The sequence below is a fragment of the Canis lupus genome, chromosome 10 (assembly GCF_011100685.1).
Source record: "Canis lupus familiaris isolate Mischka breed German Shepherd chromosome 10, alternate assembly UU_Cfam_GSD_1.0, whole genome shotgun sequence".
Taxonomy (NCBI): domain Eukaryota; kingdom Metazoa; phylum Chordata; class Mammalia; order Carnivora; family Canidae; genus Canis; species Canis lupus.
Genome location: NC_049231.1, coordinates 11,179,092 through 11,188,323, shown reverse-complemented (window position 1 = coordinate 11,188,323; position 9,232 = coordinate 11,179,092).

The window sequence follows — 9,232 nt, the reverse complement described above, 5'->3', positions numbered from 1 at the left end:
GGGATCCCAACGTGGGGTTTCGATCCCGGGACCCCAGGATCACACCCTGAGCCGAAGGCAGATGTTCAACTGCTAAGCCACCCAGATGCCCCAAAGATGTTTTAATTTTAAAATAGCTTCTGAGTCTGTCTTTCTTCTTTTCTTTCTTTCTTTCTTTCTTTCTTTCTTTCTTTCTTTCTTTCTTTCTTTCTTTCTTTTTTTTTTAAGATTTTATTTATTTATTCATGAGAGACACAGAGAGAGCGCAAGAGGCAGAGGGAGAAGCAGGCTCCATGCAGGGAGCCCGATGTGGAACTCGATCCTGGGACTCCAGGATCATGCCCTAGGCCAAAGGCAGGCACTAAACCGCTGAGCCACCCAGGAATCCCCAGCTCCTAAGTTTCTTGAATTGGCTAAAAAGGTCTTCTTTATCTCTGAACTACACTTCTAGTCTCTTAGATTTTCTAAGATTTTGTTTTACTTCATAGCTTGAAAAAAATTTAAAAACATCTGAAAAATGCTTTATATAGGGGTTGGACTTTTATTTTTTCAGATGGACAGCTGGTTATTCCAGCATCATTTATTAAGAAACATTCTTTCTTGGGTTCCCTGGGTGGCGCAGCGGTTTAGCGCCTGCCTTTGGCCCAGGGCGCGATCCTGGGGGCCCGGGATCGAATCCCACGTCGGGCTCCCGGTGCATGGAGCCTGCTTCTCCCTCTGCCTGTGTCTCTGCCTCTCTCTCTCTCTCTGTGACTATCATAAGTAAATAAAAATAAAAAAATAAAAAAAGAAACATTCTTTCTTAAATATATTTTTCTCATATATTAATTTGTTATGTACTAGAATCTACTTCTGGACTCAGTTCTATGTTGATGAGTGTCATTACTTCTTTCAGTTGAACTTTAAAATCATTTAGTTAAATTTCATTTTCAAAAATTCAGCTGAAATTCAAGTTGGAATTATATTAAAATATTAATTTGGGGGAATTGATATTTTAGGATATCTTCCTGTTCAAGAATATAGTATTTGTTCAGATCTTGCTTTATGTCCTTTATTAGGACTTTATAATAGCTCTGCCTTGTTAGCTTTATCCCTTGAGGGATTTATGGTTTTGTCATAAATGTTTAGCCCTGTATCGACTTCCAAGTGCTTATTACTGTGAATATAGACTAAAGCTATTAATTTTTGGCCTACTTATCTTGTATCTAGCCATTTTCCCAAGTTCCTGAATGATTCTAATAGACTTTTTTTTGAGCTTTTGAGGTATTCACTTTTTTTTCAAGATTTTAAGTAATCTCTACCCCCAACATGGGGTTCACACTTAAAATCCTGAGATCCAAGAGTCACATGCTCCACTGACTGAGTCAACCAGACCCTGCGAGTGATAGTCAGCAAAAATAATCTCATTTTCCAGTGTATAAAACAAGCATCTGGGCAACCTGGTTGGCTCAGGGCGTGACCCTGGGGTCCTGGAATCGAGTCCCACGTTGGGCTCCCTGCATGGAGCCTGCTTCTCCCTCTGCCTGCATCTCTGCCTCTCTCGCTCTGTGTCTCTCATGAGTAAATAAAATCTTTTAAAAAATAAAAATAAAATAAAACAAACATTTAATTCTATTGATTTAATGCTCTGTTTGCAGTATTAGGGCACACTAATTACCCCTATTGTACAGCACTGTTTTGAGGATTAAATAAAACACAGGTAAAGTGCTTAGAGCAGTGAGTGGCATACAGTATGGGATTCAAGGAATGATTATTACTTCTCAACTATTAGAGTTTGAGTTCTTCAATCTAAAAAGGTCTTTCATGGAAACATCACGCCAAAAAACAAGAATTAAACGATCATCTGCTAGTATTTTTTATTTTTTATTTTTTCTTATTCTTTCATCATTCCTCATTTTAATGGGTTTTGGGGGACTTAAGTGACAGCTTTCTTAAAATTTTATTTGTGGTTCTCTCACCTTGACAGAACAGCAGGGAAGGAAAGAAGAGAAATAGCCTCTGTATGGGATGGTTCACAGATTGTTATTTTGTATGAACAGATTAATAATTAATATATAATTGTTATTACAATTCCACAGATTATTTTCCTTTGGAAAACAGGAGTTACAGGTAAACTCGGTTTAAGGCTAGATATTGAATATATTTTGGGGGGCAGCCCGGATGGCTCAGCGGTTTAGTGCTGCCTTCAGCCCAGGGCGTGATCCTGGGACCCGGGATCGAGTCCCATGTCAGGCTCCCTGCATGGAGCCTGCTTCTCCCTCTGCCTGTGTCTCTGCCTCTCTCTCTCTCTCTCTCCTCTCTGTGCATTCTAATGAATGAATAAATAAATAACCTTTTTTAAAAAAATATATTTTGGTTTAGCACATGTGGTGTTTCAGAGTTTATTTTATGCAGGTCAAGGAGATCTACCACAAAATCTTTTGCTTCCTAGAATTTACCTTCTTCAAAGTGAGATAAAGTAGTTAAACCAATTGCAACCAATTTTACTGTGACTCTCAGGAAGTTTTATTGAGTAACTAAATAAAAAAAACCCTCCTCCTTTAGGGGGCTTTGGGGAGAGCAACTGTTGAGATGCAGTCCTCTTCTGACAGTGGTGGAAGAGAGGTGGCTTTGCAAATTATCCTCACTTTCCAGGTTTGACATAGTTTGGCATTTTACATCTTGGGTGACATCCTGAGACTTGTCCTCTTTACCCTCCCTGAATGAGCCTTGGCAGAGGGCCTTGGACAATATAACCCTTAACTCCACCTCTGGCATTAGCCATATTCTGAGAAGGGGAGAATGCCTGGACTGTTAAGAACATCCTATGCTAGTTTAGAGTGGAAAGCTGAGGGGCGTTGTGGGTGCCACTTCCTTCGTTGGTCCCACCCTCTATGACAGCATCGGTAGAACAAAATTAGTGTCATGGCAGCACTAACAACATCTCTTTGTTGCTGAAAAATTAAGAACTGGCTGTTAGGTGTTTGCTAAATAGTATCAGCTGGCCCAGCTTCTGCAAGGAGCTCAAAATATATTTCAGGAATTGATATTGTCTTTTTGTCTAGTCAAAGAGACTCTATTAAGTTGCCAGGTAAAATCTTGTATGATACTTTACTGAAGTAAGAAAACTCAAAGGAATGAATGATTGAAATGAGAGCTTTTTCTGGAATCCTTCCAAGGAGAGAATGACTAAATCAACTTCTGGGAACTCTAAGTTTGTGTCTTAGACATGTAAACCACACAGATGGTGACTGTCTCCTTATACCATTACTTCAAGTAATTAATGAATAAAACTTTTCTGGAGAAGGTCCAAATTCAGTTTTGAGAAGTGATTACACAGACAGAAACCTCATCCCTAACGCCAGATGTACTAACAAATTAAAAAAAAAAAAAACCCCAAAACCTATTGGATTAAATTAATCCCTAATTTGCTTAAATGTTCAATGTACTTTTTCTCCCTGTTCCACCAAATACATTTTTGTCGTTTAATTTGTGCCTGTTCATCACTCCCATTTCTGAAACAAAAACGTAGTAAACATTCAATTCAGTACAGAAATTGAGTAAAATCTCCTAAATCAGGGCGCCTTGGTGGCTCAGGGGTTGAGCGTCTGCCTTCGGCTCAGGGCGTGATCCTGGGGTCCTGGGATCCAGTCCTGCATCGGGTTCCCCGCAGGGAGCCTGCTTCTCCCTCTGCCTGTGTCTCTTATGAATAAATAAAGCCTTAAAAAAATTTCCTAAATCATGACTGGTTTCAAAAGCATTCATTTTCTTCCGATATGAATCATGTATGTCTGACTAAAAGTGGGGTGAGGTGGAGGGAAAACCCTCAAGTCTGAAAATGAAAAGAAAGTAAAGTTCGTTATTTAGATCACTCCTAAATCTAAGTCAGTGGAAGGGGTAAATTTGTCACCACTGAAAAATAAACAATACGTAGTGTAGACAAGATGCATGCTAACACAAGTGGAAGGTAATTCAGTGGGATAATAGCAGGAATCCGTGGGTACCATGTTGCTCTGGAAGTGTCAAACTAGCCCAGACTCATGGAAGTCTCATCTAACTCTAGGCTTCCCTCCAAAGAGTATCTACAGGCTTAAACCTGGGGCTTTCCTGGGTGGGATCTCTCAAGGGAGTTCCCTAGGTTTGCTGATTCAATTCATGCTTTTGGGTTATCCTAGAATAGACCCATGCCGGGCTTTGTTCATGTAATTAGTAAAACACTGTGTAGCAGCAAGGTGGTAATGGCTCCCAGATAACGTCTGCATCCTAAGCCCTACATGTGATATTATCTTTATTTGAAACATTGTCTTTGCAGATGTAATTAAGGATTTTGAGATAAAGTTACCCTGGATTACCCCCAGTGGGCCCCAAATGCCATCACAAATGTCCTTAAAAGAGAGGAGACACACACAGAGAAGATACGAAGATGGAATTAGAGTTTGGAATGATCGTGGCCTAACACCAAGGAATACCAGCAGCAAGGAATGGATTTTGTTCTTGAGCTGTTAGGGAGCAAGGCCTTGCTTTTTTTTTTTTTTTTTTTTTTAAGATTTTATTTATTCATGAGAGACACACAGAGAGAGGCAGAGAGAGAAGCAGGCTCCACGCAGGGAGCCCGATGCGGGACTCGACCCTGGGTCTCCAGGATCATACCCTGGGCCGAAGGCAGCCCTAAACCACTGAGCCACTCGGGCCGCCCTTTGCTAACACTTTGAGAAGTGGGAAAAAGTTCGTTTTTAAAAATTTTTTAAATATTTTATTTATTTATTCATGAGAGGCAGAGACATAGGCAGTGGGAGAAGCAGGCTCCCTGTAGGGAGTCCGATATGGGATTTGATCCCAGTACCTCAGGATCACGACCTGAGCCAAAGGCAGACACCCAACTACGGAGCCACCCAGGCATCCCAAAGTTTGTTCTTTTAAGCCACGGAACTTATGGTAATTTGTTACAGTAGCCCTATAAACTAATACATACTGTTCCTAGGACAGGAGTATCTTTCTAGAAAGCAATAGAAATAGATCAACAACAGAGAGCTCAGTTAACAGGAACTTACCTCCCTAACACACATTTTTGTGGGTAAAACACCAAAGTGCCTTGTAAGAACATCGAGAGGAACAAAAATATTTATATTATTGAAAGGTGTGTGGAGAATACTTCAATGGCATGTGTTTGAAAGATGCCTCTTGGTTTGGGTTCAGATGGATGTGAACAAAAGCTTGTCAACACTGGCTCTGAAACATTTTCATCACTACACTGACATTCATAGACCGGGCATTAATTAGAGGATGGGATTTCCAAAATCATCCTACTATTGTGTCGGATTAGTAGCCAATTCCCCGCCAAGGAGGATACAAAGGGACAGATACACATTATGAGGTGTCTAGAGAAGGGAATTCCCGCCGGCTACAGCCTAAGGGCAGCGGGGCAGCGCGGCACCTCGCTCCTTGCCATCAGGGATGCTGCGTCCTTGGGCTGTGGAGGGCTATCCGCAGCCTCCCTTGGGAACAGCGGTCTTCTACACTCAAGCCTCCCGAACACCAGCCACTGAGGCCACGCTTTCCTACTTCACCTTCTCCACGCTTCATCCTTATGAAAATCATTTCTTTCACTCATGATTTCAGTTGCCCCCCCCCCCCCCCCCCCCCCCCCGTGTCAGTGACTCCAAGACTCAACTGCCTCTTCTCAGAATATACTCAGGAAGATATGTCACTTCACATAAAAGCTCTTTTCCTCATGCACTAAAAACAACCCCTTGCAGGCTTCTCCGTTGCATGGTCATCGGTGCTCAGTCCCTCTGGTCCTATTCGTATAATCAGGTATTTCACTCTTTCCTTCTTCAGTCCCCACATCTAAGCCATTAACCAATTCTCCAGTTACTCCTTTAAACAATTTCTTGGGCTCCCCTTCCCACCATGGCTCCAACCCCAGTCATTCCAGGTTTACAGACCCAAGCAGCCCACACGCTGGCTAGCTCTGGCTCTACCATTACTCCTCCCTGGGCCATCCTTCGCCTGGCCATCAAATCTGGTGTTGCTTTATGCTTTAGTCCTACTGCTCCCATTTACAACAGCAGAGTAGCTCCCTGCTGTCCACTGGATACTGTACCTATTTGATTGTACTCCACTTCCAGGATGGAGAGGTACCCGTGTTTTTCCTGCCAGCCATATAGTTCTCCATCACTGGTTAATCTGCTCAGAGAATCTAACTAAAACTGACCTGTGCAAAATAGAAATATAAATCAAATAGTCCATATGTTTTAAAGCAAAATACAACTTGTACTGTTCGTCATTCTTATTAATACAGAGAATAAGCACAAACTACCTGGGGTTAGATAGGAATTATTACATTTTTACTTTTTTGATACTTTTTGACTGATCTTCTCCACCACTGATTTCATTAAACACCTTGCCAACAGGGTAGGATCTGGACTTATTCTAGCATTTACTCTTTTCTACCACTCCTCTGTGCCCCAACCAAGGTACATTGCATATTCAAGTTTGACAGTAATAGTTTCCTCTTCTGAACTTAGTGTTCACAGGGGATATAGACTATCACACTATAAATAGAAATTTGAAAGGGTAATAGTGGCAAATGACAAAAATATTAAAGACTTTGATCTCTGCCTATTTTAAAACTGCCATAACCTTTTGACTTAAGTGAAAATGTTATTCACATAAAAATCTTGTAGGATATATTTAGTTTTCAGGGAAAAAACCTGGATTTTGACCCAAATGCTCAATCTGGATAATTACTTATGTCATTGTACAAGGAAAATCAGGTTAAACTAGGTTCATAATACAAAGGAACAAAAATTCTTTCTATAGCCTTTCATACAGAGAAATTATTTACTGCCTATAGATGATCTTTATACATACTAAAAATGTTTTCTTAAAAATCACTACATTGTTCCAAATGGAAAGCTCTGAGAAAGTTTAACACACTATTACTAATTGAGCTTTGTTCATTTGCTGGTCTTTTTTCCCCCAGTAGAAAGTAAGCTCCATGTAAGCAGAACATTCCTGCTATACCCCTAGCCCAGTGAACAACACCCGGCACATGGCAGGCATGTAGTACTGAAGACACTTGTTGATTCCTTGATACAAAAGTCAGGGAGATGCCTCTAATTTGGGATAAAATCTTTAATTCTTAAGCTCAGTAATCTATAGGCTACAAAGGACAATTTTTAAAAAAAATATTTCATTTATTTATTAGAGACAGAGGGAGAGAGAGAGGCAGAGACACAGGCAGAGGGAGGAGCAGGCTCCATGCAGGGAGCCTGGCGTGGGGCTCGATCCTGGGTCTCCAGGATCACACCCTGGGCTGAAGGCAGTGCTAAACCACTGAGCCACCTGGGCTGCCCAAGGACAATGTTTTAAGAAAGCAAGTTGTGTGTGTGCAATCAGGGCACACATTTGGGTGTGGTTCAGTGGTTGAGCGTCTGCCTCTGGTTAAGGTCATGATCACGGGGTCCTGGGTCGAGTCCCACATCAGACTCCCTGCATGGAGCCTGCTTCTCCCTCTGCCTGTGCCTCTGCCTCTCTTTCTCTCTGTGTCTCTCATGAATAAATAAAATCTTTAAAAAGAAAGTATGTGCAACAATGGTGGAATACTTTTTATCTGCACTTAGAAAACAGATCTATTTAGCAGTATCTTACTTCTACCTTTCAAAGATAAACTGTCAAGGCTACAAACTTACCAGCTCCATTAATAGGCTTATTAGCCAGTTTTGACAAGTATCATCAATATCCCAACAAAGACTTAGAAATTTTCTCTCATCAGTTATGGGAAACTAGGTCTACTTCTACTCTTATTAATCATTATACTTCTCTTATGCATTCATAAAAGCATCAGATGTACTGATGCACTGTAACAAAATAAGGAATAGATTAAAACGAAAATTTGAGTCCTGGAAATCACAGTTTGTTAAGACTCACTAAGTGTAGGAGAAGCTTGAAAAGACTAAGATTTCTAAAGTAAAGTCACAGGAGTATTAATTGTAGAATACTATAACTTCTTTATATACTTCCAAGATTCAAAAAGCAGGAGACAGAATAATAAATGGCAATTAAATTTAGTGAAGACCTAGATTGAGGTAAACCAAAAGCAAAATGTTACCATGGTAAGTTTCAATTCTAAGTTTGCTGCCTCTCATCTAAGGATGAAAGGACTTAAAAAGCAAAGCAGAATTTACTTTTGTAATTGAAGGTTTCAGACTTTCTACTCCTAATACCCAACATAAAAGTCAAAACAGAGTTTTTACACTTTTTAAGAAAAAATTAGGCGAAATGTCACTCTGGCTTTTCTCCTAAAATTCAAGTTTCTCCAAGTATCACCGGGGACATGAAAAATAACGGACTTTTCTGAATTATTTTAATATTTTCCTATGTAAGCACCAGAAAAGTCCATCTACTACATGATTTGCATTCTTAAGCTGCAGTTACTATTTTGTATGAGACGATGCTTTTTGCCAAACCACAGTCCTATTTCTAGTAACAAAATACAAAAAACAACAAAAAAAATCGACCAAGAGGGTAGCACTGGCACTTACTTCACTCTAACTCTATATGAAGTAGGTACATTATCATTCCCATTTTACAGATACAGGAACAGAGGCACCTAACTAGTGTCACACTACAAGTAGCCGAATTGGGATTTGAAACCCAGGCAATCTGGTTCCAGGGGAGCCCATAGTCTTATTCACTATACTAAACTGTCCATTTTGTTCCCCTAACACTCATCTGTAATTAATGTGTTGCTTCCCACCAGACTGGTGGTGCTCAGTCAGGTGATTCTGACAATCAACACTAGCCCCCCGCCCCCCCCCCCCCCCCCCCCCGCCCAAATCTAACTGGAAAACACTTGGCAATGTTTGAAGACTATTTTGGTTGTCACAACTTGGGGATGGGGGTGGTATTACTGGCATCTAGAGGGTAGATACCAGATACACTGCTAAAAAATCCTAAAATGCACAGGGCAGCTCCCCAACAAGTCATTATCCAGCACAAAACATCCATAGTACTGAGGCTGAGAAGCCCTATAAGAGTACAAATTCTAGAAGGCAAGGTCCTAAGTTGATCTCAATTGTTGCTTCATAGTCAGACCTAGAACATTTAAACTTATCTGAATATTTGTTTTTAAGAGCCTAGAACTCAGAAGGCACCTGGGTGGCTCAGTTAGTTAAATGTCTGACTCTTGATTTTGGGTCAGGTCATGATCTCAGGGTTGTGGGATCTAGCCCTGTGTCAGGCTCCCTGCTCCATGCAGGGTCTGCTTGAG